General features: G+C 42.8%; 1 protein-coding gene across 1 annotated transcript in view; it reads left to right on the top strand.

Annotated features, from left to right (window-relative positions):
- Positions 1-17,037, top strand: part of JAZF1 (JAZF zinc finger 1) — a 321,045-nt gene that overhangs the window by 41,746 nt on the left and 262,262 nt on the right. The gene's annotated exons all lie outside the window — the stretch shown is intronic.

Here is a 17,037-nt window from a genome sequence, read left to right as displayed (position 1 = left end):
GAGTGAGGCTGCGGCATTAGCCGTTGTTATTTTCAGGCCTCCAGCCTCACCTCCTGAAGACTTCTGGTGTGAACGCCCGTCCACCCTCTGGCCCTCCAGCTTGCCTGCTCACCTGGTTCTTATCTGAAGATCAGCGCCTCTGGGAAGCCTCCTGGCAGTCCCTCTGTCTTCCTCATCTGACATACTCTTGTGCCTGAATAATTGATGCTTATTCAGTATTGAGTCCTAGCATGCAGGATTTTATTGCTACTCCTCCTTGTCTCTCTCCCTGATTGCAAATCTGTGAGGACAGGGACTCTCTTATCTCTGAAATTCTGGCCCACAGGGAGGTGGCCGGTGCAGGGCAGGCACCTGCTAAACCTTGGTGGATTTGAGCTGTCCCGTGATACCACGCCTTCAGCTCCCTGCTCAGGGCACTCCAGCCTAGACCCACCTCAGCCAAGCTATTGTTTCTGTCTTGATTCTAAACACACTGCTGTTTCTTGACTCATCCTTGCTGGAGGGGCACAGGCCATCTCCTTGTATGTATCCAGGTGATTTCTTTTTTTTTTTCCCTTTCTCAAGGGAAGCTGCCTTCCCATTTAAGCGATCACAAGAGCAGGAAAAAGTTTAGTGTGGCGGATAGGGGCTTGGGTTTAGAATTAGGAAAACTGGGTTTGAATCCCAGTTCTACCATTTAGCACTTATTTTTAGCTGTACTGGGTCAAACAAGTAACTTAAACTCTCTGTGTCCCCATTTCTTCATCTGTAAAATAAGGAGAGTATACCTTCCTCACAGAGTTGTAAGGGTTGTGAGATAATAAATGCCAAACGTTCAGCACCGTCCCTGGCACGTGTGAGCTTTCAGTAATTAGGCTCTTCTGTGTTGTGCTCATTGTTGTTGTTACGTTTTCGGCTTCCATAGCGGCATTGTAGATTGGCAGTGCTATCCATACATTTTAGAAAAAAGAATATTTTTCCTGAGGTGAAACGGAGAATGGAAAAAGGTGTTTGTACAGTGGCCAATCTCAACAGCTTGTAGAAGCTTCATTACATGGCATTGCTTAAAATAAGAGGGCCTGTACAATAGCAGAAGACGTTAATCCAGGAAGAGGACTAGAGATGAATCTGTTGATAACCTCCTTCCACCTAGAGACGTACATACAAACAGAGAATTTTATGTTGGTACCACCTACTTAGCCAGAATACCACCAACTTGTTTATAAGTATTTTGTTCTTGGTGTTGCTGTAAATGTCACTTCGCCTCATCCTGAAATGAGTTAAGAGGCATTTTACAGTTCATACTCTTCGTTATTGATCAGACTTAAAAAGTCATTGCTTCTTTGAAGCTCTCTTTTGCCCTTGAAAACATCTCCTCCATGTGCTTTCAGAGCACTGCCTCAAAATGCCGTCCCCAGATGTCCATGTGTGGGGGGCGTTCATCAGATAAGATTTTGGCAGAAAGGCCTGAGTCAAGTTATTTTGCCATAAATCCAAGCCAGTTCTTATTAAAATAGTCAAAGAACATGTGGTTAGGAGCACGTGGCAGGGTGCTGTTTGCCCTTATAAGCAATTAAGTGACATAAGACCTATTGTAAAACTCGTAATACGTGGCAACCCCTACATCTTAAACAGTATATTTTGTGCCACGTGGTGAAGGCTCTGTCTCCAGTCTCCCGCTTAGTGAATGTTTGTGGTAGCAACATAGTTCTGTTGTTAGGTACATAGCCTGTTGAGGAGAAAGGGGTCTTTAGTTTTGGGGAACATGAACATTGGGGCTAGAAATGTCCCTGTTTAATTTTCACTCAAACCCGTGTCTCTGTGTGTATGCAATGTAACGTGCACGTTTGTGTTTCAAATAGTCTGTCTCTCTCAGTAGTAATTGATGATGTTACTATATGAGGAAAATATTAGTTCGCTCGACTTACCCTGGTATCACTTAGGAAAATTGTTCTTGGAGATCGAACAGCTCATAGTTTGCTCCATTTTGAGTGATAGTGGAAGTGTCATTCATGCATGCGTTTGAGGTTCACTGAGCACCTGTAACATGTAAAGCACAATGCTGGGCATTTGGGAGGCAGGAAGAATCAGGCATGAATCCCATCCCTCAAGGTCGTTACAATCCAGGAGAGATAACATGCATATAAGTAACGATAATACAAAATAGAAAATGACATGATAGTATAAAAAAGGAGTGAACAATAAACTGTAGGAGTTGCAAACCAATATATACACACACATCTATTTTTCAATCCTCTGTTCTCATACCCTTGAGAAGTCCCCTATCTTAAAGCTTCTATTGTCACTATAGGAGCCTGTTTTTGAACTAACTAAAATTACTTGATTTGGGTATAAAAAAAAAAATCACTGTTAGACTGGGCTCCTATTGGTGCTCCTCAGGAACCATGGTCCTGTTTTATTTCTTCAGTAAAATACAAATACTGGTAAATTTAAAACAATACTAGAGACCCAATTCTAGATATTAAAACCATACATGTATTGTTAGAGATTTTCACTGGATATGTCTTTGATGCTTTTTATAATGGAGAAGTCTCCAAATTAAAAAAAACAAGATAGTGTCCGAATGTTTGTGAAAGTTCTTTTGGAACAGCCAGTATTCCCAGAGTGCTCACTACATGCCAGGTACCGTCCAGTGCCCAAAGTGGAGGACAGTGAGCAAGGGCTGACACTCCTACTTTCATGAAAACTTGGGTTTCAGTGAGGAAGACAGGTGATAAACAAGTGAATAAATGAACAAGATAACATTTCTGATAGGCCCAAGTGCGAAGAAGGAAATAAAATGAGACCAATAAAATGAGACCAATAAAAATGGACAGTTGTACATGAGTTTTGCAAGTGGCAGGTGGGACAACATTGGTTAGGGTCAGGGAGGACCCATCTGAAGAGGTGAAATTTTCTCTGAGACCAGAGTGATGTGAAAGATTTTCTGGAAGAATACCGTCCTTGGCAGTGAGCACAGCAAATGCAGAGGCCCTGGGGTAGGAGCAAGTAGGCCTGTTCAAGCAACAGAATGAAGCTTCATGTGGCTCGAACATTGTGAGTGAAGTTGAATGGAGAGTTGGGGTCCTGGTAGGCCACAATAAGGAGTCGTTACAACAGATAGGCTCCAACCTAGTGTGCAAAAGGCCATTTATCTCAAGTTGAAGCCAAACTCTCGTGCCCATCTTCCTCTACTTTATATGTGGGACGCTTACCACAGCATGGCGTGCCAGGCGGTGCCATGTCCGCACCCAGGATCCGAACCGGCGAACCCCGGGCCACCGAGAAGTGGAATGTGCGAACTTAACTGCTGCACCACCGGGCCGGCCCTGAAGCCAAACTCTTAATATTAATACTAGGTTGAATTCTGGGTCCTGAAAACAAGTTGCTGCTAGATAAAGAAAAAAAGAAAATTTCTCTTTCCGTTCCTGGGTCCTCCTGGCGGATTTTAAAAAGTAAACACAATTTGCACATTGTCTGTGTCATCATCTCTCTTTATCAGGATCCCTTTATCTGGGCAGCAGGTGCTCTTAGGATTCTTTAATTTTAGTTCCCCATTGTGATGCCCCTTCCCTGCTATATCCCTGTGGCGCTTCATGTTCTAAATGTAATTTTACCTTTCTTCCCCTTTTAACCATTCTCAATCAAAACTCTCATTTCTTCCAGGCAATAATTCTCACTGGTGGTAGGAAAGCAAATCTGATTCATGGTGTGAATAGCTGATATAGTTTGGTCCGCTTATGAAATTATTTGCATTTTTAAAAGAGCCAAGTGAATCTCCTGTTTTAATGAATAAGATGGTAAAATAAAGATGAGTAAGTCATTTGAGAGGTTTGGAGGAGGATCTTTTTTCCAAAGGGGAGAGCCAGCCTTGCCTACTTGGCAGTGTCTGCTTTTTATGGCTTCTTCCTTTTCTCCACTCACAGCTTCTCTCAAGAGCTCCATGTATATCCGTAAAGATTCTTGTGCAGCAGCAGCGGGAAGTTCCATATTTGGAAATGGTGTGAAGGGTCAGAGATGGGTTAGGAGTGAGGATGGGAGAGAGCGGTGGCTCTCTGGGTTTATCAATTCTTTGTAAATTGAATACAAATTGAGAGCTAACTATATTCGGGTATTTTGGAAATTTCACCTCCAGTCGGAAGGATAAAAAAGATTGATTACAGTTGACCTTTTTTCCCCGTCTATGTTTCATTTCCACTCTATGTTTATGCATGTGGATGCAGGGTAATTCTGAATAACGGTAATGATGAAGGGCCATCATTACACAGAAGATCATTCTGTGCTCCTAATTAAAATTATGGCTGGAAATTGCTTCCTTATGTGTAGCTCAAATTGCCTTCGCAATAATTTCACTTTACAACTTCTAGTTAATTCTCTCCTTACCACCCTTAAGAATCCTTCCTCGTCCTTGAAGTTGACTCCTTTGAAATCTTTATGGGCAGTTCCTGGTTTCCCCTAAGCCATGAGTGTCCTGATACTTGGTTCCCACAAGTCTTCAAACTTGTAAGCAAAGAAGTCTTTGCTCCCTTTTCTCCCGCTGAACTTTTAATGAGCCGTGGGTCTGGAGCACGACTTGATTTCGTGTTGCGGTCAGTATTCTCAGTTAGCTGAGCCTTGCCCATCCTGAGTCTCCCTAATGAATTCATTGCTGTCTTTCAGTTCCAGACTGCCACACACTGTTTACGCTCATTCGTATTCTCTAATGGTAATCAAGTGACCAATAACTCCCATGTTTTCAAAATGAGCAGTTCTTACATTCCAGTTCATCAGTGATGGTAGGAAAATTACATATAATGATATTCTCCTTGGGATTCCAGCTAAGAAATGTTTTAGCTAAAAAATATCTGACCGTGGGGGTAGTACTATCAAAGAGGGTTTTTTTTTAAATCAATATTTTATGTGGTCCGTCTCTGACCCATATGTTCCAGGTGGATTGCTTAGTACAATAAATTTGAAGGTATGTATTTTAACATTTTTTTATTCCATCGGATTTGAAGAATCGTTCCTAACAGTAGCACATTGAGAGAACTTGTGCTGTTGGTTTTCCCATAAGGGAGGAAACTTTTGAGAAAGAATGCACATGGCAAAGCCACAGCCTGGTTTTCCAACCCAGAGGTTAGAAAAATCAGGCCATGTTTGACTCTCTAAAAGAATGGTAACAGACCTCCTATGCAAATTGTCGGATCCTGCTCTCTGGGATAAGCTCTGCAGATTTGTGGTTGGGGCTGAAAATGCTTATTTTGGTCATTTGTTGAATGAATAAAAGAATGTCGTGTCCAGAGCTTTGTCAATATGTGCAAAGAGCAGGTTGTAGGGCCCAAATGTCTGTCCTTTTTACTTGTTTATAGGAAAAAGAGACGACAATTATGATGTTGAGGATATTTAAAAAATTTCTAATCATCTAGTGCATTTTGTGGTATTATTTATGTAAAGAAAGAAGGTTGTGGTGAAATAAAAAATGTTTTGGAAAGCCTTTGGCGGTCTTTTGTTATTTCCCTGAGAAAGTTCATTGTGCACATTCAGGTAGTCATTTAGATAGATGTTTTTGTTGAAGTGACGAAGAACAGTGTTGTTTTTGGTTTTCTGTTTGTTTTTTTTTTTAGGTGGTGTGGTTTACGTGCCTTGACTTTATTTTGATTTTTTTATTGAGGTAACATTGGTTTATAACTTTATATGAATTTCAGGTGTGCGTCACTGTATGGACCGCATTGTGTTCCCCGCCAGAAGTCTAGTTGCCACCCGTCACCATACACATGTGCCGTTCACCCCTTTCACCCTCTCCCCAGCCCCCTTCCCCTCTGGTAACCACCAGTCTGTTCTCCGGGTCCCTGTGTTTGTTTCAGAGAACAGTTTTGAGGGCCTTCTGTCCTTGTGAATGTACACATGTCTGACACGCAGTTCAGTCATATTGTACTCAGCGTTCCTAGTCTTATGGAAATTAATAAACAATTTTTAACATCAAGAATAATTTGGTTTAGAAACTACTATGATAGGTCAAGGCATCTTAAATCTCATATGTGGTTATGTTAAAAACCTACCAGAGTCTCTGATGTGGCATCTGGCATTCTTGGTTCCTGAGAGCTCTCCAGGTAGCGGTGATCATGAGCCCAGTATGGGACCACGCCCGTCACTCTCAGAGAACAGCCATTCATGAGGAACTTCCCCGAATCCATCACTTTGACTTTTCATGATCACAGTAAGAAATCCTTGGGTGTGATTCAATGGTAAAGCAGTTCTCAGGACAAATATTGGAAGGTTAGATTATTCCCTATTCTTTGGTGCGACCCACATGCATTTTGTATTCTATCCAGTCTCTTGTTGTGTTCAAGAGATTGAGGGTTACAGTGAGGGCAGGACAGTAGACTGAGAAATGGTGAGGGAGCATCATTTCAGAAAGCTCGATACCAGCTAGACTCTGGATAACATTGGAGAAGTACTTTAGAATTTCACATGTACTATCCCACTTGGCCCTCAGAAAACCCTTGGGAACTGAGTAACACAGATATTATTTATCAGCATCCTCATTTTCCGGATGAGAAAACCAAAGCATCAAAGAATTAGGTGGCTCACTTGACCACTAAATGCTGAAGCCTTGCAAGCTCTGTGATGCCAGGTCTCGCACGGGAGTGTGGATATGGGCTAGTCACGTAAACTCATGTTCTTTCCGCCCTGTTTATAAAACATGCAAGAATTTACCTTTCAAGTCATGATGAGTGTATTCTGTGAAATGCACTTATGTTTTGATCACTTCCTGGTTGAATAGAATTAAAGTTTATAGCCTCTCGGGACATGTTAAAAATTTTTTGGGTTTTTTTTTGTCTCAATTTTGTTCCAGTAGAGTCTTTTGGCTCCCTTTGAATTTAATGAGAAAAACCTTGGTCTAATAACTTTTATTAAAGTGAATACTTGTATTAATATATTGTGTGTATGTCTAGAGGCTTTCAAGTAATGTGCACACATTAAGATGAACTAATGAACTAATAAACTGTATCAGTGTAAATCACTTTAATAAAAGCAATAATGAGATTTTTAGCATACTTGTACAAATGACACAAATATTTGTATTTAGGTACTGGCCACATAAATAGAATTTTAATTCCTTGTTTGTTTTTTTTTTTGACTCTTACCAACAGAGTTACTGTTTAGTCATTCTGACATTTTATGCCTGAAAGAATCAAGTAGTAGTAGATGGATGTTGACAATGTTAGATGTAAAAAAACATGTAATACAATAACTACATATACTCTGATCCCATTATTTTTAAAAAGAAATTGTGTGTGTGTAGAGAGAGTCTTCGAGTTATCTGGAAGAATATAATGTACCAGGTTATCTCAAATGGTGGGATTATGGCTATTTTTCCTTTCTATCTTTTTCTTTTTTTTTCTTAAATGAGCATATCTAACTTTTGTAATCAGAAAAAGGTTACTTATTAAAATGTTACTTTAATAAAAAATACATACAAACTTTTTCTATTGCTTTGTTTTCCTAAGTTAAAAAAACCCCTCTGTCATTACCCCTTACTAATCCCCTTTGAAAACTGGAGAAGTTACCACATTGGTAATTTAAATACAGATCTCTCCCTCCGAAGCACCTGGGCCTGCTTATTCGACAGGCAGAACGCTGGTCCCCAACTCAGGTGAATCAAAATGTTTGGAAATGGGGCCTGGAAGTCTGCATTTGTATCAGGCATCACAAGTGATTCTGATGCACAATTAAATTTGAGATTCACCCTTCTGATTGCAGATTTCCTCATGTATTTTTATTCTATAATGATTAAAGCATCTTCAAGACTTTTTTCATCTTCAAAGTTTTTAATAAACGTATGTCCACATAACATCCATTTTATTGTCAGGAACACTAAAAAGAATAAATGTTCCCTCTAAAATATAAGATTCAGAGGGAATCATCCGTTCAGCAAGGGTTTTTGGAGTATTTTCAGTGAGCCCCCCTGTAAGAGCCTCGGTCCACCCTAGGGAGCTCCTGTTGTTGAGGATGGAGCCCTGACAGTGCTGGAGTGGGTCCGGGAAGGGAGACCAGCATTCGATCGGAGAACTCAGTGATTCTCAAAGCTTCTCTCAGAAGTCTACTTCAACCTTGAATTTCCCAAAGAATAACTAACTTTCTTCTGTTCATTTGTCTCTTAGCCGGAACAATTGGTTATCTTAAGAAATCAGTAAGTCAGCATCTTGTATTCTGAGTGGTGCATTCTTTGGAAGAAGTTACTGTGTCAGGAATTCACACAATTGGTGTGTTTATTTTGAATGCATGCCATCGTGCTGAAGGTACAGTGCAACTCTCCTTGGTTTCCTGTTGATTGAAATAATTTGCAGTAAGTTAGTGCCAAGTATAAACTCGGAGACACACTATCTTGCTGAATTGGCCTTGAAAGGTGGCTCTCAACTTAGCATGCATAGAATCACCTGGAGGGCTTGTTAAAACAAAGATTTCTGGGCCCACTGCCAGATTTCTAATTCAGTAAGTGTGGGACTAGGCCTATGAATATGCATTTCTAATAAGTTCCCAGATACTGCTGATGCTGCTTCGAGAACCACCGGACTAAAGGAAACATTTCAGTGATAAGGATTACAGTCACATGTACAATCTGTTTGATTTTTAACTCAGAATTTAATGTAGCCTCCTTGAACTATGATTAGATGCTGCAAATAGAAGGTTATCCTTTTTCTAAATGAGTGGTGGTTTCTTTTTGATGTTTACCTCCAGTTTGAGGAAACCGAACTGTTTGGCTCTGTTTTTTCTTTTTAGACTCCCGAGCTAAACGAAGTACTATTGGTTTTCTCTTTAAGGGTTAACATGAATTAAGGCAAGCCTGATGAACTGTTTGTATCAGCCAGACAGGTAGGGCAACTTCTCCTGCAAACCATTCCTGAAGCAGGCCCATTCTAGGGCAACCAGATAGACTAGGTCCCATCCCACTTACACAGATTCCTCTGGGCATCTGCATGCCCTAGACTAAGCCCCCTTACCCCACCCTACCCCCAGGTGGGCTACGCCTATGGTTCCGCCTGTTTCTCTTAAGGTCTTTTGCATTTAATAGTAACTCTTAAAACCTTCAAAGACTTAAGGCATGACTTACAAGGCCAGAGTGTGATGTTTGGAAGAAGAACCTGTCCATTTTCCCTTGGCCCAACACTCATAAGGTTAGTCTGGGGCTCCTTGGCCTAGAATGGAGCTGTCAGTAGAATCTTTGTCAATTCTGTTCATAAGCAAGTTGCAGAACTTCTTGGACTGTCCTGAGCTGCTGACCGCTCTGGGATATCCCAGAGCCTTGCCTGAGTGTTTGGAACAAAGTATTTGTCTATTCCCCGACCTTTGGAGGCTTGCAGGCAGGGGCTTTGGCCAGAAAAGCCCACCCCACCTCCTCTAAGGGAGGTCAGTTCAAGAATGTGCTTTCCGATTGGCGAGGAAGATTCTCAGGGGTCAGGAGGGGACTGAGCCTGGGCCTAGAGAAGAAAGGACCTTTAGGGTCCAGTGGGACTCGCCCTCTCCTTCCTCCCTCATATGGCAGAGTTACCCTCCATCTTTTAGACCCAAAGCATACTCCCAAGGTGGGCCTAGAGACAGTAGTGTCCCTGATGCGGGCTTAGGGATGCAGTCCTTTTGAAAGGTGGTCTAGGAACTTAGCTCAAAGCTGCATATCTCACCTCACACGCACCTGCTTTCTGTTCCTCATCATACTTAACCCCCTGGCCCTCATGTTGTCCCAAGCTCTTTCCTGCCCCAGGGTGCAGACTTACTTTTCCCCACCTGTGCCTGGCTTGTTCCTTTTCTTTTAAATCTGTGCAGAAGACACCCTGTGAGAGGCCTTCTCTATTATGGTCCAGCCAGCCCTGTCCATCCCTCTCTCCTGCTTGGGCTACGTTTTTTTCTTGCTATTTTTTGTCACTGCCTGAAATTTTATTGTTTATGTGTTTCTTGATTTATTTTTCTCTCTCCCCTGCACTAAGACAGCAGAAGATAGGGACTTTTTCTTATTCAGTGCTGTCTCTCCAGCACCCAGATCATTACCTGACAAACTGTAATTATGCAATAAATATTTGTTGCATGAGTAAGTGAAAGCACAGCAAGCATATTGCTTTTGCTTGGAGTGGTGTGTTATTAGGGTGACTTTAGAGCCTGATGGTGGTTATGAGGGAACTACACGCTGTCTGTCCCTAGAGGGACCCCTTCCTGGTTTCTCTATTGTCTGTGGAACATGGTTGTTCCCCAGCTACTCTTGAACTGCAGGACAAGGCCAGAGTAAGGTGGAAGAGTGCCTTATTTGGCAGTTTTGAAGGGAATTTGTCTACTTGGGCTCTGATGGAGTCATCCAAAGGTCTGGTTTTATCTGCAAAACCAAACTTGGGACCAACCTTGGTGTTGGGTTGGGAAGCCCCGTGCATCATCTGATTGAACTCTAAGCCACAAGCATCACCCATCCATCGTTTGGCCCTGATGAGGAGTAATTGTAGTGCAGCTCAGCAAGGCTCCACAGTATCATTTGTTAGTTCTCTCTAATGCTTGCACTGGGATGAGGGCAGTGGTGAGGTGAGACAGGGAGGAGAGGTAAAGGAAGATGGCAGCCCAAGCAGCTTGCAATCGGTCCAAAAGGAAGACCCTCAACTCTGGTGCTTTGAACACCAGAATGATGTTAATCAGGGGATTTTTTTGTGTCAGCATTGTCAACATTTACATTCACTTTACACATTGGATTTGCATCTGAAAAGACCAACTATAATCAACATTTAAGGGATAACACTCATATTTGCATATGATTGAGCAGACATGTTAAGTAATTTTAGTCTGGCTGTTGCTAGGAAACCAATTAATAATGCTCTACATTTCATTAAAAACGGGGTTCTATCTTTGCTTTCATTTAACTTCACAATTCAGCTGCTTGGGCTGCTCTTTTTCTCCCTCGGTAAATTGTGACAGATAAATTATCGTTTTACTAAATTTATTTCTGTGATTACAGTTGTTAGTCATATCTGTCAATACAACTTCAAGGCTTTTTTTTTTTTTAATGCTTTAGAGCGGGGAACTGAATTTTAACTGTTAATCCTTTTTTCCTCTATGGCTTATGGGGACTTCAATCATATTTTTGTGAAGGCCTCACAAATTGTGGGTTAACAACAACAAAAAACATGAAAGCAATCGCTGCTGCTCCATAATTGTACCTTCTCAGTGTGGTGACTAATAATTAGAATATTAGTCACTATTCAGAATGTGACAGACAGCTGATTAAGCATTCAGCTGCATTTTGTTTCTCTCTGCCTTTCCCTGGTTTGGAGGCTAGACTAGGTTCTGTCCTTTATGTAGTGCAATTAAAATTTTCATGACTTGATTTTACATAATAGACTCCTGCTCTTATGAAGAGAAAATACATTTTTAGCAACTAGAAGTGCCTCTTTGAACCAATCAACTGGGCAGTTGCATTTAAATTATAATGACGTTTTGCAGCTTAGCATTTTGTAGTATTGATCCGGTCAAAATGCTCATTAAAAAGCAAAATGAGTTTCTATTCACATCTGTTTCACAGTATTTCAATCACTTTATTTGGGTGATGCATACAAATGCATCTGGTTCTTCAACTTAGCTGAAATGGCGATCTCGCCCATTTTGTAAGGGCTAAGTCAAGCAAATTAGAATCGGCTTTCATATTCAATACTCCACTTTGGTCTTTTGGATCTGAAGGTATAGGGCCTTCTAGTGCCAAAAGAGGACGTGGTATTTGGAAGCAGATAGCCCCGGAGTCAAATTCTGGCTCAGCCCCCTCTGGCTCTGTGCCTCAGTGTCCTCATCTGTCACATAGAGAAGAAAAGACAGCCCTGGGGAGGAGACAACACCTAGGATTGTAAAGAGTGGGTCACGCAGTGCATATCTGGCAAAAATTCCTCCCCTGTCCCTCCAGAACTGCTTGGGCACTGTATTAGGTACGAGGGCTGCTATAACAAATGCCACAGACTGCGTGGCTTAAACAATAGAAATTTATTTTCTCACAGTTCTGGAGGCTAGAAGTCCAAGGCCGAGGTGCTGGCAGGGTCAGTTTCCTCTCAGGCCTCTCTCCTTGGCTTGCAGGTGGCTGTCTTCTCCCTGTGTCTTCCCTCTGTGTGTGTCTGTGTCCCAGTCTCCTCTTCTGAGGCAAGAACACCAGTCAGATTGGGTTAAACCCACCCGAAGAGCCTCATTTTAACTTCATTTGCTCTTTGAAGGCCCTGTCTCCAAATATAGTCACATTCTGGGGTATTGGGAGTTAGGGCTTCAATATATGAATTTGGGGGGACACAATTCAGCCTATAACGACACTAACCCAGAAGCTGCACATGGCCCGTTGCTGTCTTCGGTTCATTGGGTGTGGGTCCTACTCAGTGGTCAACACAACTGGCACATATCCGAAAAGGAGTCAGGAAATGGGGTTCTTTGGTTATGGCTTGCCTGGTTAGGTCAGAATTGATCAGAAATGCTTAGGAATACTTGACACACTCCTCCCCATCCGCTTTATTTTTAGTTTTTATTTCAACCTTTTTTGGATGTATTCTAAGGCCACTTTTTCATCACGTTAGTAGTACAGGAGGATCACCAACCTTACGACCTTAAGGTCCTATTTTTACCCTCCGTCATTACTCGATGTGGATACATGAGGTATAGGCAATAGGGATAAATGTCCATTTCACTTTTTAAATGAATTGTGGAGAAGAGTTTGGCTCTGAGATGAGCTGGCAAGGGCCAGACTTTAGGGCCAATACACAAATGGGCAATTAGAATTCAGTGGCACAAATACTGTAGAAAAGGTCATTCATTCATTCAGCTAATACTTACTAAGCCTACTATGTGCCACTGTGCCAGTCAGTATGGTTACAAGGAGAAATGAAAATAAGCCTGGTCTCTGCACTAGAGCTTATAGTGTAGTAAGGAAATAGACTTGAATCAAATAATATCACAATTCTAACAGTACAGCTCTGGTAAGTGTGGAAAAGGAAAGGCATGTGATATTATGAGGGTGAATAATGGTGGGGATCAGGGATGGCTTTCCTGGTTCAACTGCGATCTGAAGGGTGGTGAGGCTTACTTTGAGGAAGGGATGGCATTTGGGGATGTGGTGCTGAGGTGGTCATGAGTTAGAATATAGGTAAGACCATTTCAGGAGAGCAGACTGCATGTCCAAAGGCCCTGAGGCAGAAAGGAGCTTAACATGGAAGGCAGGAACTGAAAAAAGGACAGTGTAGCTAGAGAAGAAAGGAAAGGAGGGTATAAAGAGAAAGTAAAGGAGGACGTAATGAGAGATGTGGTTGGAAAGCCTTCTAGGAAGACGGGGCTTGTGGGGGGAGTTGGAAAAGCCTTCCTAGGGAAGTGACATCTGTATCTTTAAGTATAAATCTAACTGATTTCCTCTGGCAGAGAAGAGGGAGAGGCATTTTTCGATAGAACATCATAATTTGGTGTGTGGCTGAAATGTCACTTATAGGAAGGAACCCCATCATTCCAATTAATGGAAGTTCATACTTCAGTGTGGTCAAGGTAACTGGGAGTTTACTAGATTCACCATATTGAGGTGTATGTGCCTACACCTATGCAGGGGCTCATTAAATAGAGAATGAATGAATGAATGAACAAATGAATGCTGTGTTACTGAGTGGGTCATGTTGGTGGGTGATGGTCCAGAGTTGACCTAACCTCAGGAGCAGTGAAACATTAGTGTTAAACCATTCAGGTCTGGTGGACTAAGGGAGGGCTGGCTGCACTGTCTTCCCAGGCCCAGCGGTCCCCCAGCCTGTGTCTCCTCCTCCTCTGCAGATCTGGGAGGGCCCCTTAAATCCTGCCCGCTGGCCCAGCCTCACCCTGGTTGCCTGAACCAGTCCCAGCTCGAGGCAAGAGAGACCAGAAACCACGCCAGTCCCCGGTCCGGGTCAGCAGTTACTGTTAGGCCGACCTAGGTCACAGTGGCCTCGTTCTGGCAAGCCAAGTTCAGATAATCGCATAAGCTGAGCAGCAGAGCATGTTCCGGACATAGTGGGCAGTCCTGACTGGGGGAAAGATGTCCTGTCTGCAGGGGAGGACTGTGGGGAGAGGCTGCAACAGTAGGTTGGGAGCACATTAGAGAAAACTCTGGCAGCTGTACCTCTGACGGAAGGACTCGCATGTCATTCGGTTTTGGCTCGGGCATGAATCTTTCTTTCTTTCTTTCCCCAAAGAAGCTAAAATCAGATAGAAGAAGATTTAAAATTGGAGCTTAGAATTTTTTTTCTGCTTTTAAGAATTCGGTTACTTAAATAGAAATAAACAAGGATACTTACTGGCTGCTGTTAGGTAAGAATCTCTGTCTTTCAAAGGTTTTCATAAATGTAGAGAATATTCGTTGATCTTGAAAACCAAGATTTTCTTCCCAGGTGAAAATTGCCACCAAACTATCCTCTAGGTCCGAAGACAGCTTGAGAGAGCTACTGATGGCTTCACATCCAGCTATACCAAAAGATGACAACATCGAAGGATTATTATAAATTGAGGGCACAGATTTACTGTGAATAATGGAACAGCTGCCTAAAACAACATCTGAGAGGCAATTACCTCCAGTCTAATTTGGTGAACGTGGGCTTCCTAATCGGTGGCCAATTAAGTACTGTCAGTTCTTCTGGGCCCCACAGAGAAACGTGCAAACCTGAGACACTCTTATCTGCCTTGGCCACGTGTGCACATCTGCGCTTCTGTTAAATTTGACTGTTTTCAGCTCAAGCAAAGGATAAACTGGTCTTTCACTTTTAGGAGATTAAGGAAACACTATTGAACACCCCTTGCCCTGTCAGTAGGCACAAGGTGTTGTGGGATGAAAATATTTTTTCCCCGTGGGTTTTGTATGAATAGCGGGGAAGAAATCACATGGATGTAGGGAAATAGAAATGGAGCTCATGCTAAAAATCCTGGCATTTATATATCATGCTACATCTCATGGCTTTGTAGATGACTTCTGGATGCTACGATACTGTTTAAAACTATACTTCTCACAGGGTTATTCTTTTTATTTTTTTTTTGAGGAAGATTAGCCCTGAGCTAACATCCACCGCCAATCCTCCTCTCTTTGCTGAGGAAGACCGGCCATGAGCCAACATCCGTGCCCATCTTCCTCTACTTTACATGTGGGACGCCTGCCACAGCATGGCTTGACAAGTGGTGCACAGGTCCGCACCTGGGATCCGAACCAGCAAACCCTGGGCTGCCAAAGCAGAACATGCAAACTTAACCACTGTGCCACTGGGGCCAGCCCCAGGGTTATTCTTATTTTGTGTTTGTAGATAATTTTAATTACGTCTGCATTTTACCACTACCTAGGTGCTCCTGCTGTTACCTGGCTCTCCGCAGGGGCAGCTCCCTGGCCAGCGTGGACGATAAAGCACTAATATAGCAGGATAAGGGAAGCCCTGAATTTCATGGGGGCAGTGAGAGGAGAGCAGTCTGGAATCTGGAAAATCTATGGGCTTAGGGTTTAGTTGTTTAGCGTCATTGAGGTCTTACGCAACCTGCAGGAGTGGAGAATTGCCAAGAGGCCAACAGTGCAGAACTGGGCACATCCTCCAGTTGGGGTGGGTTTTCCAGGTTAGCTAAGCCTCAGCTGGGCAGTAGCTCTCAGCAAATCATCAGAAAGCTTGGGAACATGTGCATGGATTCCAGGGGAAAAGAGCTGCTTGCAACTAGCTGTTCAGACATCTTCCTCCACCTCAAGGGACAAAGGGAAGGATGCCTGCCAGTTTGCCTTCATAGTTATTCACTTTTTGTTTTTCTGGGGTTTTTTTAGCACTTGATACTACGACTTAACCTCTCTATGCTTCAGCTTTCTCAAGCAGCAAGGTGTGTTTGATGAACTGATATCAGAGATTTCCTTTGGCTGTCCTGTTCTGTGATTCTGGAAATCTGTTAGGGAGTTAGTGCAAAGAAGAGAACAAGCATCTGGTCCTCAAAGACCTCTACTCTGATTAGGGAGTTTCATTAAATGTACAAAAAAGAAAAAAGAAAAGAAAACACCACAAACACTTTACAAGATAAGGGATGTCGCAAGACAGAAAGGGGCTGATGGTCCCTGCCGTGGGCGTGGGTTCCCAGGGCAGTCTTTACAGAAGTGGGAGGGTTTGGATTGCATATTGCAGGACAGGCAGGGTTTAGAGGACGATGAAGGAGAAGGCATTCCAAGCACGAAGGTGAGGGAAGGCCAGAGAGGGACAAATGGAAAGACTGCATCTGTCTTCCTCACTACTGGATCCAACCCTTAGTAGAGGCTTGTTAGGCATCATTGAATATGTGAATATACCAGAATACAGCTGCTGGGGTAGAATTACTTGTAGATATGTTTACAGTTATCTAGGGGAAGTGGGCTGAAGGGCAGGGAGAGATAGATTAAGCAGGAGTTTTTGTCTGTTCATTGATGTGTCCCAAATACCTAGAATAGTGCCTGGCAAGAAATAGGCCTCCATAAATATTTGTTGAATGAATGAAATGATCAGTGACATGACTTCAGGCTGTCATGTAAGTAATGGGGAACATTGGAGGTTGGGAGAAAGTACTATCTAGGAAAAGTTCATGGCAATTTTACATAGAATTGTTTGTAACTGGGGGAGTCAGGAGATTTTGAAGTAGGCACAGGGTCCTGAGGAGGGTCTGAAATAGATGAGTGGCCTTGGAACAAAAGGGAAGAGCAGGATAGGGACATCCCAGAGAAAGACTTGGTGAGTGGCCATCACAGGTGTCAACAGTCAGAAGATGCCTAAGGTGTAAGGTGTGACGGAGTCCAGGCAAATTGGAAAATGATAATATTGTTGACATAGATAGGGGAAGCAAGGTAGGATTTTGTGGGAGGGGAAGGGCAGTGGGCGTTAGTGGTTGGTTTTAGACACTTAAGTGTGATATGGGGGTGAATTGCCTCCATTAGGCACTTGCAAGTTGAAAACAGGTTGAAAGTCAAGAGATGGTTTCAGGGCTGGAGATCAAGTTTGAGAGGCCTTCTCATGAGTCTGCAGGTTGATTGGGAAGCAGCAGGTTTTGCGAGGAGACCACCCCGGGAGAAGCATGACCAGG

Source organism: Equus asinus, chromosome 1 (assembly GCF_041296235.1).
Source record: "Equus asinus isolate D_3611 breed Donkey chromosome 1, EquAss-T2T_v2, whole genome shotgun sequence".
NCBI lineage: Eukaryota > Metazoa > Chordata > Mammalia > Perissodactyla > Equidae > Equus > Equus asinus.
This window is presented reverse-complemented; position numbering and strand designations above follow the sequence as displayed.